This window comes from Phocoena sinus, chromosome 15 (assembly GCF_008692025.1).
Source record: "Phocoena sinus isolate mPhoSin1 chromosome 15, mPhoSin1.pri, whole genome shotgun sequence".
In the NCBI taxonomy this organism is placed as follows: domain Eukaryota; kingdom Metazoa; phylum Chordata; class Mammalia; order Artiodactyla; family Phocoenidae; genus Phocoena; species Phocoena sinus.
Genome location: NC_045777.1, coordinates 312,097 through 325,608, shown reverse-complemented (window position 1 = coordinate 325,608; position 13,512 = coordinate 312,097). Strand labels below are relative to the sequence as shown.

At 51.7% G+C, this 13,512-nt stretch overlaps 1 protein-coding gene across 2 annotated transcripts in view; it reads left to right on the top strand.

Annotated features, from left to right (window-relative positions):
* The first annotated feature begins 2,910 nt into the window (after positions 1-2,910).
* Positions 2,911-13,512, top strand: part of DNAJC5 (DnaJ heat shock protein family (Hsp40) member C5) — a 31,220-nt gene continuing 20,618 nt past the window's right edge. The window contains exon 1 of one of the 2 annotated variants that reach the window (XM_032604802.1): positions 2,911-3,119. The gene's annotated coding sequence lies outside the window, so the exon portion shown is untranslated. Of the gene's footprint in view, positions 3,120-8,257; positions 8,594-13,512 lie in introns of those variants that run through there. The other variant, XM_032604803.1, reaches the window with a different exon arrangement.

Here is a 13,512-nt window from a genome sequence, read left to right as displayed (position 1 = left end):
GCCAACGGTGTGCGGCCATCTTCCCGTCCTCGTGGCCCCGCTCTGCTGGGGCACCACGTGAAGGTGCCGACCACGGGTAGACAAGTCCTGGAGGAATGAGGCAGGGGTGGGTGAGCTCAGGTGGTGCGGAGTGGGGAGCAGGGACCTGGGGGTGGAGCGCCAGGGGTGCTGTGGGGAGGACTTCTCTGCTAAGTGTCTTAAGGTCCTCTGTGTACAGGATTCAGAAGTCAATACTGGGTGTGAGGCCCACTCAAATGCGCCTGTTCCCTGTACACCCCCCACCTGCCCTGTACGATGACTCTTCACCCTCCCAGTGCTTTCTTCATGCAAAACCGAGCAACTACGAATGTGTATTCTCATTCCCTTCCCGTTCTTACTCAAAAGATGGCTTACAACTTCTTGCACTCTGCTTTTCCTTCTTAACGCTGTGCCCTGGAGTGCTAGCCGCACCACCCCCAAAACTGTTCTGGGGAGAGCCTCGCTCTGCACTGCCCTGGTGCTTCACATGTGTCCATTCCTGCTGTATTGGGTGTGCCCAGTGGGAAGTCCCTTCACTGGGAGCATCGGACCTCCTTTGGGGTCAGAGGGCACGGCTTGCCTGAGATGCAAGAGCAGGGAAAGTTAATGGCTTCGAATTGTGTGAGACAAACGCCCCAGCCCGGCAGTGCAACACAACATGAGGCGGCGCCAAGTGGAGAAAGCACCACCGCTGCCCCCAGTCAGCATTTACTCTCATTGACGACGGAAATGGGTTCCATGCGGTCTTCACTTATTCAGTACTTAAATGCCTGTGGGTAAGAGTTTGCTAGGCTCTTGTTCTGGGGTACAAGGATGACCCTGACATGGGCCTAGCCCTCAGGTGTTCCCCCTAAATAACGGACCCGTGAGATGAGCTTTGAGAGCTTGAAGGACTGTAGTAAGTGGTGGGGCTGGCATTGGAGGGCAGCCATGGCACCTGCTTCCCTGAAGTCTCGGTTTCCTCTCAAGGTGAGGATAAAGGCATCCACCTGGCCCAACTGAAGGGTCTGCAAAGCACAGGGCCGGACTGCAGCCACTGTCCATATTTGACAGTATTCTTCCTCTTATTTTCTCCAAACAGGTTGGCTTGTTTGTTTATAGACATATTTGTAATAATGTACCTCTCTCTCTCTCTTTTTTTTTTTAACCGGTATATGCCCCTCTCACCGTCGTGGCCTCTCCCGTTGCGGAGCACAGGCTCCGGACGCGCAGGCTCAGCGGCCATGGCTCACGGGCCCAGCCGCTCGGCGGCATGTGGGATCTTACCGGACCGGGGCACGAACCCGTGTCCCCTGCATCGGCAGGCGGACTCTCAACCACTGCGCCACCAGGGAAGCCCTGTACTTCTACTATATATCGTGCATTTTGCTCATTTTACTTTCAGGAGCTGTCACGAAAGTTTTCAGTGCTATTAGGTAACCTTTTATACATCTCATAACTGTATTTTTCCACTTATGTGCTTATTTGTGCAGTTGTGCAGGTTTCCATTTTCACTATTACAAATAACACCATCAAGAGCAGCTTGGTGCGTACAACTTTTTCTGTATTTGGGAACATTTTCTTAGAAAGAATATCCCTAAAGTGGAACTAGTAGGTCAAGGAGGGACTCACTAAGGCCTGCTTCATTCATTCTTGCAGTGCCCAACACAGCTTCATTCTGAAATTGGTACCGGGTTCATTTGGTTCTCTCACTCCTGTGATTCTGGCCCGGGATCTTTAACCCTTTTGAATCAACAGACACTAATCTGGCCCTTCTGTTTCTTGGTTTTCAAAGGCCTTTTCGTGCCTGCTTGATGTTGCACGATTTAATGGCTGCCAGGCGACTTCCTGAGCTCTCTGCCACTTACAGGCCCTGAGCCTCGGACAAACTGGGCAGTTCAAGGCCGGCGTGATGGCAGAGAGGTGTAAGAGAGCAGAGGTAGGCGGGGCTGGAGCTTGTTGGCAAAGAGTCTGGATTTTACTCAACGTGTTTAGGGAGCCTTGGATGTCATAAAGTTTCTGTGTTAAGAATACGACTCCGCTGAGGGAAAATGGCCAGTGGGCAAGCATGGAAGTGGGGAGGCTGGCCAGAAAATCTGTTGGATGGCTTCTAGGATGAAAACTGGCACATACCGGTGTACCAGCCAGAGAGCAGGCACTCAGTAAATGGTAGAACTGTTTCTGTCATAAGAAGTGATAGGGAAGGGTAACGAGCAGGTCTCCCCTCCCTCAGGGGGTCAGTGAGATGAGCAGTGGTCGTACCTGGACAGGGAGGGAAGTGAGTGGAAGTTGGTTCAACTGCCCTTTCAAGACATTGTTTGTAGATGGTTCTGGGAGGGCCCGGACAATGGCGGCGGCACTTCGGTGATTGGGCAGGAAGGCAGGAAGTCGCATCTCTGCGCTGCAGGGATGAGCAAACGTCAGTCCCAAACAGTGGCTCAGGGGCCGCCGGCCTCTTGGTCATCTCCCACCAGCTCCCTCTCCCGTTCTTTGACGAGAACAATTATGCGTTCTCAATCTTACGTAAAGCGCGGGGCAAACTCAGCTGCAAGACAAGTCCCCGCACCCCTTCTTCAGGGCGGCTGGCCGCAGCACCTTCCGGCGCACCGGAGAGCACCTGACGCTGTGGTGAACAGGCCCCACCCCCGCGCTCGGCCCCGCCCCTGCGGGGCGGTGGACGCTTCCGACTCCGCGGTGCGAGCTCCGCCCACAGCTCCTGGGGCCCCGCCCGTTGGCTGTCACTCGGGGCTCCGCCCCATTAGTGGGCGGAGCCTTCGCCCAGCCCTTTGGGCGCACGCTCGGCCTGCCCCTCCCGCGGCTCCGACCCGCCGGCGCCCACGTCCTCCCGGGAGCGCGCGCGCCGGTGCGGGTGCGTGCGTGAGCGTGCGTGAGCGTGCGTGAGCGTGCGTGAGCGTGCGTGAGCGTGCGCGCCCCCGCCGCCTCTGCCGGTGCTGCTCCCGCGCCCTCTGCCACTTCCCCCATCGCCGTCTCCGCTGCTGCCGCCGCCGCCGCCGCCGGGTCCCGAGGCGCAGCCCCTGCTGAGGAGCGCGTCGGCCGGCTGCCCAGCAGCGCCGCGCAGGGAGGAGCGGAGCCGGCGGGCGGGCGGGCGGGCAGGCGGACAGGTGAGCTCGCGGCGGGCCGGTGGCCTCGCGTCAGGCCGGCCGGGCGGGCGGGCGGGCGGGGGTTCGGGGTGACGAGAGCGGAATGAGGGGGCGGGGGCGGGGCGCGAGGTGAGGGTGACGGGGGGTGGGGTGAGGGAGTGCAGGGTGGCACGGCGCGGGGTGGCGGGGCCGCGCGCCGGGAGGCGGAAATGGCGACGACCCTCCCTCCCCCTTCCCTCCCCCCTCGGGACCGGGGGCGGCGGCGCGGCCGGAGGAGCGGCGGGAAGGCCCAGGCCGTGCGCCGCGGTCGGGCCACCGGGCCCGCGCTTGGGGGCGGCCAGAGACCCGACGTGCGGCAGCCAGGGCCCCCACCCCCCACCCCAGCGCAGCTCGCGCTCCGGGGCCGGGGTCTGCGCGGGGCGCCCCCGCCCCGGGGAGGGTCTTTGCGGTCCTGAGGGCCGAAAAGAGGGACGCCGCCGGTCCAGCAGCCACGTAACCTGTGCCTGGGTCATTACGCCTATAGCTCGCGGAATAGAGCTTTGTTCCTTGACGCGCTGTAGATTAATCTCGCGGGTGAAAATCATCTGGTTTGTAAGAAAAAAATGTTGTCTCTGCTCGCGAGGACATCTGAAGCAGTGCCTTGTGTTGTAGTCTTACCGAGAGAGGGTTAGGAACTCATTCCCGCGGGTTCGAACTTGTTTGTGTTGAGCGGCTGGATCAAGGACTCGCTTTTTCATGTGCCTAAGAGATGAGTTCTCAAAATTCGCTCTGTTGTGCTATGCAGGAAAAGAAACAAAAGTTTCTGTTTTGGTTTTCAGGTTTAGGTGTGATAGGGGTCATAGACGGGGAGGTGCTGTCCTGGACACCTTTGTCCTTACTAGTTGTCTGTTTAAAAACTACCTTGCTGACATCGACAGTTATACTGCCCCGTCTTTAATCTGGTTGCCCGAAGGCAGAACTCTAGTCAAAGCTTCTGAGATTTTGTGTTCGTCTATTTGCTTCTCTCTTGTTAAACGTGGTGCTGCGTTTCAGGATCGCGGTGCCTGTCAGACTTTGAGAGATGAAATTATGAGGCAGGACTTACGGGCTTTCAGAAACTTCCTGAGAGCGTGCAGCTCTCCTTCCACCTGTGTCAGGGTTGCGGGACTTGGGGCACCTCTGATGGCACGTGGCCAAGCCAGGGGCTGAGTGGCAGGTGCTTCCAGCAGCACGGGGCTCTGAGAGGCACACGTGTTGCAGGACCCCCATGCCTGGTCCCCTTGGCCCTGGTGAAGTCAGAGCAGCCAGGGGTTGTCCCGGTGAGCAGATACTAGAGAGGCACGTGGAGGAGACAAGGCCTTGCTGGGGGATCTCAGCTACGGAACCAGTGTGGCCTCAGATGGGGACCCTTGCGGGGCAGGGATGCCTGTCAGGCCACCCCCATCCTCTGTGACCAGTCTCCCTATCACTGGCTCCCTGACTCACTCTGTGGGCCCCCCGCCACAGTGGCCTCTTTGCCAGGCTCTTAACAGACTCCTGTGCTCCGTCCCTGGCTCTACCCAGATCACTGGCGCCCTCACCCTTAGGCTCCGGGAGGGCAGGACTTCCCTTACTGCTTTACCTGGAATTTCAGCTCGCCACTTCCTGTTTCCTGTCTCCCTTTCCTGCTTAGTTTTCCCACGGCACTTCATTCTTCTAATGTCCTGTTTAATATATTTATTATACTTAATGTTCTACTATGAGGTGAAGGTCCGCAGGGAGTCTGTTTTGTGCAAAGAACGGTGGCTGGCACGTACTGCGTGTCCAGGAAACGCTGTTGGAATGAATGGAAGTGATGATTGTAGTAGCAGCTCTGCAATACAGTGACCTTGTCGCTCGAAAGTCATTGTGGCTGAGTACTGAGTGCTGTGGCTGGGTTCTGAGGGAGGTGTGTGGCAAGTCACCTCCCCTTTGGGAAAGGACAGCCAGTTAAGAGGAAGATCAGAAAGGTACTAGGATCTCCCTGTAAATCTTTTTGCAGCTTTTAGTCTATAGTTAGTGCAAGATAAAAAGTTTTTTGTCAGATCTACCACTGGTAATAATGCTTTTAGAAATTTTGTCTTTGATTAACCCCCCAGAAAGTAAAACCCACATGCTAGTCCCAAATACTCAATGACATTTGTTTTGTTTTGTTTATAAATTTATTTATTTGTTTGTTTGTTGGCTGCATCGGGTCTCAGTTGCGGCATGCAGGCTCTTCGTTGCGGTGTTCCGTCTTCTCTCTAGTTGTGGCGCGCAGGCTCCAGAGCGCGTGGGCTCTGTAGTTGCGGCACACGCGGTCTCTGGTTGTGGCACGCAGGCTTAGTTGCCCCGCGGCACGTGGGATCTTAGTTCCCTGACCAGGGATTGAACCGGCGTCCCCTGCATTGCAAGACCGATTCTTAGCCACTGGACCACCAGGGAAGTCCCGACATTTGTCGATTAAATGGGTGAGGTGGAGTAATCTGTTAGAACCACGTGAAAGTGAGCCGTTCTGAGGCCTGCTCTGAATCCTGATGTGTGACTGAAGGACTCAAGTCATTTCCAGAACCTTCACTCAGAGTGAATTTATGTTCTTGGTTTTTCATTGTATTAATGTGGTGCTGGGACTGAACAGATACTGCGTGTTTCTTGGCCCTTTGTGTTCTTGAGTCCCCCTCACTCGTGGAGGAAGGATGGCTCTGTGCTCAGTGCTGAGCTACCCTGGAGACGTGTGCTTTTTGCTCAGTCTCAGACCTGGAACTTGGGGCCAGGCCTCTGCACTGGTTCCTGTGCTGACCGACCTGACGCCACCAGGCAGGATCCCTAGCAGGCTGCTGCTGACCGTGCATCTCAGAGCCCAGGTGTGACGTGCTTGCCTTGGTCCTGGGCTGGAGAAGATGCTCAGTAGGTGTGGGATGGATGAATGACTAAAACTGAGGCTGGGAGGCCGGAGTAAGGAGACGAGGTGGAATTTTATTTAAGGTGGGACTTTGCTTTTAGAGTCAGGAAATAAAATGAGCATGGTTTTTAAAAACATTTTTATTGGGGTATAATTGATTTACAAATGATTCTTTTTCTTTTTTTTTTGGCCACACTGCACAGCATGTGGGATCTTAGCTCCCCAACTAGGGATTGAACCCTGGGCTCCCTGCAGTGGAGGCCTAGAGTCTTACCCACTGGACCGCCAGGGAAGCCCCCAAATGGCGTGATAGACGCAGATGTAATCACCCTTGAAAAATTCCTTAACTCTTTAATAAAGTACTTTGTACAGGGTTTGGAGCATACAGTGCTGTAGGCAAACCATATATCTCAGCCAATGAGGGCAGCCAGCTTTCCAGTAAGGAAACAGACCCTGTGTCTTCAGGGGACAGGTGTGGAGGGTGTCGGCCCGCTCTTGCCCAGGAGGTGGACAGGAGACTGTTGGCTCTTGACGGTGCTCCCCGTGCAGTAGTTAAAACTGTAGTGCTCCCCAAATGGGGCTTGTTTTTATGTTCTTATTGGATGGTCAGATCAGAGCATTCTTCAGCTGCAGACTCATCTCCTGCTCTGTCACAGTCCTTCCCTGTCTGTGTGTCAGCAGAATCTGTACTAGACTTTCCTTCCTGAGAGAGGACGGGACTCGGGCTCACATGATGGGGCCCCACTAAGATGAGGGTCATGGTACCTGCCCTTACTGCCTGTTGGGGGAGTACAGGAGGTGGTAAGTGGGAAGGTATGTCATCAACTGCTTCCTAAGTTTAGGTGACAAAGATGCTGAAAAATGACAGTAGTCATATTTTATGAAAATGCTATCCCTCATTTAAGAGAAGGAACTGTTGGGACTTCCCTGGTGCCCCAGTGGTTAAAACTCCAAGCTTCCAGTGCAGGGGGCGTGGGTTTGATCCCTGGTCGGGGGATCTAAGATCCCACATGCCGCACGGTGCGGCCAAAAAAAAAAAAAAAAACAAAACATGAGGGAACTGTTAATGCTTTTACTGTCCTGATAGCAAGGCCAGTGCTCAGGTAGTGACATCCCCTGAAGAGGATTAACAGCAATCTGTTATTGGTCACTCGAAATTCAACCCAGAGGATTTAAGGATTAGATCACCAAACAATTCTTACTTTTGATTTTGTCTTTTTTTTTTTTTTTTTTTGCGGTACGTGGGCTTCCCACTGTTGTGGCCTCTCCGTTGCGGAGCACAGGCTCCGGACGCACAGGCTCAGCGGCCGTGGCTCATGGGCCCAGCCGCTCTGCGGCATGTGGGATCTTCCCAGACCGGGACACGAACCCGTGTCCCCTGCATCGGCAGGCGGACTCTCAACCACTGCGCCACCAGGGAAGCCCTGATTTTGTCTTTCGTTGTCTTTGCATTAATTTTGTTAGAGGCCGTTGTATGGGTGAAGTGGTATGTTCTCTTGGTTATTAGTACTTGCAGACAGTTAATAGGTTTTGGTCTTTAGCAGGTAAGAGTTGTTTTAAATTCTAAGAGTTTTGCAAACATATTGGTAGCTCACATTGAAATTGCAGAAAAGAAGTACAGAATCTCATTCTCCAAAGAGAGAGTATGTAGTGAGACCATACATTCAGTGGGTGTCACTGAAAATGCTTTCGTAAGTGGTTTGCTTTTCAAAGGTTGTCCGTATACATCGAAGGTCCACTTCATTCCAAAATCATACTCCATTGTAGGTGTATCTACATCGCTGGTTTTTAGAACTTAGTTCTGTGGCAGAAACCGTAGTCTTTTTTTCCTGACATTAAACCCGACTCATATTTTCAAATTGTGTGATACGTTGTGAGTGATCAGTGAATATTTCTAGAATGTATGAGTGTAAATGAACCTTGTTCATCATCATGAGTTACTTATAATTTAATATATATTTTTTTATTTTTGGCTGTATTGGGTCTTCATTGCTGTGCGCAGGCTTTCTCTGGTTGCAGTGAGCTGAGGCTACTCTTCTTTGCAGTGCGTGGGCTTCTCATTGTCATGGCTTCTCTCATTGCAGAGCACGGGCTCTAGGCACATGGGCTTCAGTAGTCGTGAGCGCAGGCTCAGTAGTTGTGGCGCACAGGCTTAGTTGCTCCACGGCATGTGGGATCTTCCCGGGCCAGGGATCGAGCCTGTGTCCCCTGCATTGGCAGGCGGATTCTTAACCACTGCACCACCAGGGAAGCTCCGAATTACTTATAATTTTATTGTGCTTTTAATTTCTCTACACTGAACATGTAACACCAGAAAACATGGCGGTGTACGCGGTGAAATGTGCAGTCATTTGGCGTCTCCATTGCTGTGTTCTGAGGAATTCTGTGCCAGTTGGTTATGAAGTTGCAGGCCTGGAAGTCAGAGGATTGGAATGCTGACTTGCTACCCTGCCGGCTGAGCCCCGCCCTGGCTATCTCTGGGATGGCCAGCCCCTTTCTTAGAGAGCTCTCTCTGCCCTTCACCTCTGTTCTTTTCACTGGGTGGAGTGAAATGTGTTATAGTGAAGCCATCAGAACTGAGTTATCCTGTACTGTCTGGCCCTGTGGTGCTTCAGAGGTAATGAATTCGGGCGCTGGGGGTCCAAGACCATAGGCTCCGCGTCACAGCCCCAGCTGAGCTGGACCGGGCTCTGCAGAGGGAGCATGTGCCACTGCCGGGCTTTTAGTTTTTTCCTTCTGTTATTGGAAGGGATTAGCAGCGTAGCAGATGTTTGGTTTGTAGTTAGGTGGTCCCAGTGAATTTTCCTTGATTGAAAAGGCGTGTCTTTAATTGTGAGAGGGTTTCTCTAAGATAAATAATGGAAAGTTCTAGGTCAGAGAATACAGACTTTATTATTTTTGCCATATATTGCTGAATTTATATTTCCTCCGGCAGTGTGTGTCTTTTCTTCTTCACCCACACAGGATTTTAACACTTTATATTTTGCTGCTAATTTAGCTACTGCTGTAGGGTTTGATAATAAAATGTGAGATTTTTTCAGCCAGTTGCAATAAACTTTGCTGTGTCCTTTAAAATAAGAATTTTAAGTAAATTAAGAAATAAAGAGTGATAATTTAGTGATAAATAGGCTTTTTAAGATGCGTGAAACCAGGCCACATCTGGTTTTTTTTTTTTTTTTTAATTAACTGAAAAAGAAGTTGTATTCTGGGTAACAATTTTTACTGGACTGTGTTTACCTGATACTTTGAACCATGGGGCTCATCACAAGTAAAGCTGAAATACGTTAACGCAGTCTAATGGCCCAGTTTCATTTTGAGATGGAACTAGAACGTCTGCAGCTTAAGGATTGGCTGTGAAGTATTTCTTCACTTGTCGAAGCATAGTTGTCGTCTGTTGGAAACAGTTTGTTTTCTTCTAAAATTCACTTAGAGGATGCCTCCCCTCCCCCTACGGCAAACCCTCTGAAGCAATCTGCTTGTGAGCGGGCCAGGGTTACTAAATACGCATCAGCCATAATCCCCAGGACAGCCTTGCAGGGTGGCTGTTATCCAATTGTATGGATAAGGAAACTGAGATTCACATATTTTCTCTAGTATGAAAGTGTGCTATTGAAGAATAAGCACAAGTAATGCTGTCGCACACCTTAAAATGACAGCGCGGAATTTACCTCTTAAAATGCTGTTTCTGTTGGTGACCGTTTTCTCTTGCATCATCCTGCCTGGTTGGGTGACCCTAACTGACTGTTACCAACAGCATCCTTCTCCCTGGTGTGTAGTATCCATGTGACTCCCACACTTGTTTCATCTGCCCCTGTCCTTCCTTTTATAAAAATTGATTCGTGACAAGGGTAACTGCAACCCATTATCTGAGGGGGCTGTCCTGGTGGCCGAGTAGGCCAGCCTGTCCAGCCAGCTCCTAACACCATCTCATCCTCACTCAGGCTGGTGGACTGCAGTGCACGTAGGCGTTAGGGGCACTCTTGGACCTGCTCTCCTCTGGGGGAGCTGTGCAAACCTTCATAAGTGTCTGTGATCTACCTTTTACTTGTGGCATTCCTTAAACTGCTCACAGAGTCACAGTGTCGTGAGGCAGACCTGTCACTTCATCAGACCCCCCTGCTGCTCCCTGGAGTGGGCAGGGGTCTTTGTCCTTTCCTCACCCCAGAATGACCATCCAGCTTACGAACAGCTCGACTCTTTGTGTGGTCACAGGGGCAGAGCGTGTTTCGGTGAATAGCAGCTCGGTACAGCCTTACCTGATTAGATGCCTGCCCCGTAAAGCCTTGAAGGCAGGTCTTTTCCTATATTTTTAAAAGGCAAACGACAATAAGGCAAATCAGTGAAGTATGGATTTTACATCCAAAATGTATGCAACAATAATTAATATTAGTGTTCAAGCTGAGAGTCAAATAAAGTATAACCTACATAACTTTTATTCACCATTATAAACTTTGTATGTGTATTTATTTTCTTTTAAAAACACAGTAAAGGGTTAATACAGTACCTTATTTAGATAAGGCTTGTAGGTTAGTACAAGAAAATAAGTTATTTGTGCTCAGGGCAGGGAAAAATTACTCCGCTTTGTGACATGGTTACCGAGAATCGGTCGAATTGTACAGCACTTGGAGTCAGGTGTGAATCTGAATCCCAGTCCTGCTGATCCCTGGCACAGTGGCCTCCAGATTACCCCGTTCCTGGGCCTTAGTCTTCTCATCTGTAAGTTGGAGGCAGTAACAGCAACGGCTCGTGTAAATCTTGTACCCGGCACTGTTCGCATTTCACACGGCTCGATCGCGGACACACTGTGGCAGGCCACCTGCAGCCCCGCGGGACGGAGAGGGGACGAAGCTGTTGAGTACCCGCCCAGGCCACTGAGCCCAGGTGTCGCAAAGCCAGGCTCCAGCCCAGCCAGGTAGCCCAAGAGCTGCACTCATCACCCACTGGACTGGGCACCTGCCCCACGGGCGTCTTGGTCCGGAGCATGTGTGCCCCTCAGTGCCTGCACATGGTAAGCACGCCCTAGGTTGTAGGTACCATGTTGGTAAAATTACAGCAGTAATCATAAGTTCTGTCACCAGTACAACTGTGATAGCATGTGCAATGCGTGTGTCTTGACACGCTTCTGACATCAGGCGTCTCTCTACACTGGGCCCGTCCTGGGGTAATTCATGCAGCTCATACTTGATTTTGGACTAGAACGGTTGGTTTTGGTCATCGTCGCAGGGTCCATTGCTTCATCGGAGGCAGTCAGTCCAGCAGTGGGCACCCTGGGCGGCGCCCTCCCCAGGGGCTCTCGCATGGGGCAGCCCTGGCTGGGGCGTCCCAGTGCAGCGCGGTTTCTAGTGGATGCGTTTCAGGACACATTCCTGCTGGAGACACAGAAGATGTTGTGGCTGCATCTGCTGCGTTTCATGAACTTCGAGCCGCTGTGTGTATCTTAGGCTTCTGCTCATTCTGGAGTTGGAGTGTCCAGTCCCCTCCCTGGGGGCGGAGCTGCCCCCAAGGTGGTGGGTCGTTGGGTTGTCAGTGTCACACACTGCACTGCTCTGAGCCTGTGGGCTCTCCCGGGAGCGTTAAGTAGGTCTCTTAGCCTACGTGCTTCTGTGTGACCGTGACTTTGGTCACAAGTATTTTCATGTGATATTCAAAGTTGAGGATTTGAATGTCGTGATGGTCTCTAGATAGTAAGAAATCCTTCCTGGTAAACATTCACGAGAGTGGACTTGCACCTGGTTGCCAGTCAGCGTTACGCCCTTTCTGTCACGATACAGATACCTCTGGTTCTCCAGTCTATCTGCTGATCCGCAGGCCTGGTCCGCGGAGGGCCGGGGGCGGCAGGTGGCTGCCTGGGTTGAAGGGTACCTGTGACTTCAGTACCTGAGGTTGTAGGGGTTGTGAGGTTAGAACACCAACACCCAGAAAGTTCCCGTGCTCATAACTTTTATAAGAAATACTTTTGCCTTCCACTGTCTCATATTTAGCTTTCATATTTAGCTTTGAGAATATGTTAAGGTTTTCTGGAAGTGTTTGGCCATAGCACTGGTCTTCCTAGAATCTCTTTCTGCAGCCTTGTGCATAGGTGAGTCCCTGTTGGCCCCAGTGCTGTGATGATGGAAATGTCACCTGTGTCTGTCGGTCACGTTCTGGTGTCAGGGTTCCAGCTTGTTTTAGGCGCGCTTTACACAGAGGCAGTGTCGCCCTGTTGTTTGCACCTCAGGGATGCTGGGCAGGCAGGACCAGGAGCATCGGGTCGGGAGTGGGGCTCTCCCGTCCACATTGGGCCATAGGCAGCCTCCTCTCTGAGTCACAGGCTCTTGAGAATGTTCAGTGTTTTTTCTGACTCTCCTTGTATTCAGACACATAGTTAGAGTTGTTTTGCTCAACTTCTGACCTTTTCCTTTTGACTGACTGTATGTAAGCATTAGTTTATGAAAGAAAATCCTTATTTGGTTTCTGGACATAAGTCACTACTGATAAAATTAATTCCATAGACCGTACTGAATGCTCGGCCGGTACTGGGGCAGTCGCTCAGTTTATACCTCAGAAGGGCTTAGGGTGTGGCCATGCTGGGGCCTTTCAGCTGCCCCAGGGTGTCTGCTGAGCCCTTGCTGGTCAGCCTTGTGCTCCCTCTGTGAGGGCCGAGGGTTCAATGTCTTTAGTACTGGAATACATGCTCTTTTTGTGACCAAGCATTGTGCTTATTGTTAGGTGAAAGTGCTACTTAGTCACTGTTCTTTGGTAGGCTGGCCCGTCTGCCTGGGGTTTAGACCCATTTTCTCTCGTGCTTTGATGATTGGCGGGGAGCCCTTCTTAAAGATGGATCCGTTTGACTCTAATTCTCTCTCTTTGTCTTAAGGCTTGGCATCACTGTTGCTTTTTATTTTTCTTAGAATTAAGGAAGAAAGATGACATCTTTAGGGGTTCCTCTATTTTCCTGAAGAATTTAGGAATTCTTTACGTTTGGAATTCATTTTAAGTTAGGAGTAAAGGTAACGGACGACTGTGATACTCAGCATCGTCCCTTTTACCCCTTCCACGTTTGTTGACTCTTGCTCATAATTCTTCAGATGTGTCTGTGGAGGCCATTGGTGGCCGTTTCCTTCTACTCTGCAGTGTGTCCATCTTTTCCTTCCGGAACAGGTAGTGAGCTCGGAGTCACGCATTCAAACCGCTGGTTTTCCACCGTGTTCTGAGTGTGTCCCCAGCACCGGTACGAGTTGGCCCTCCTGAGGAGGTGAAGTGCTCCAGACCCAGCTGGTTCTCCCCCACCCCCCAATATTTATTATTTATTTATTTATTTATTTATTTATTTATTTGGGTCTTAGTTGCGGCATGCATGCGGGATCTAGTTCCCTGACCAGGGGTTGAACCCGGGTCCCCTGCATTGGGAGCGCGGAGTCTTAGCCACTGGACCACCAGGGAAGCCCCCACCCCCCCAACTGTTTCTTGAATGTCCTTTTTCCAAGGTTCATCATGGATTTTAAATGACGCTTCCTTCAGAGGAGAGAGGTCAGCTGTCTTTGGAACACCAGTTGT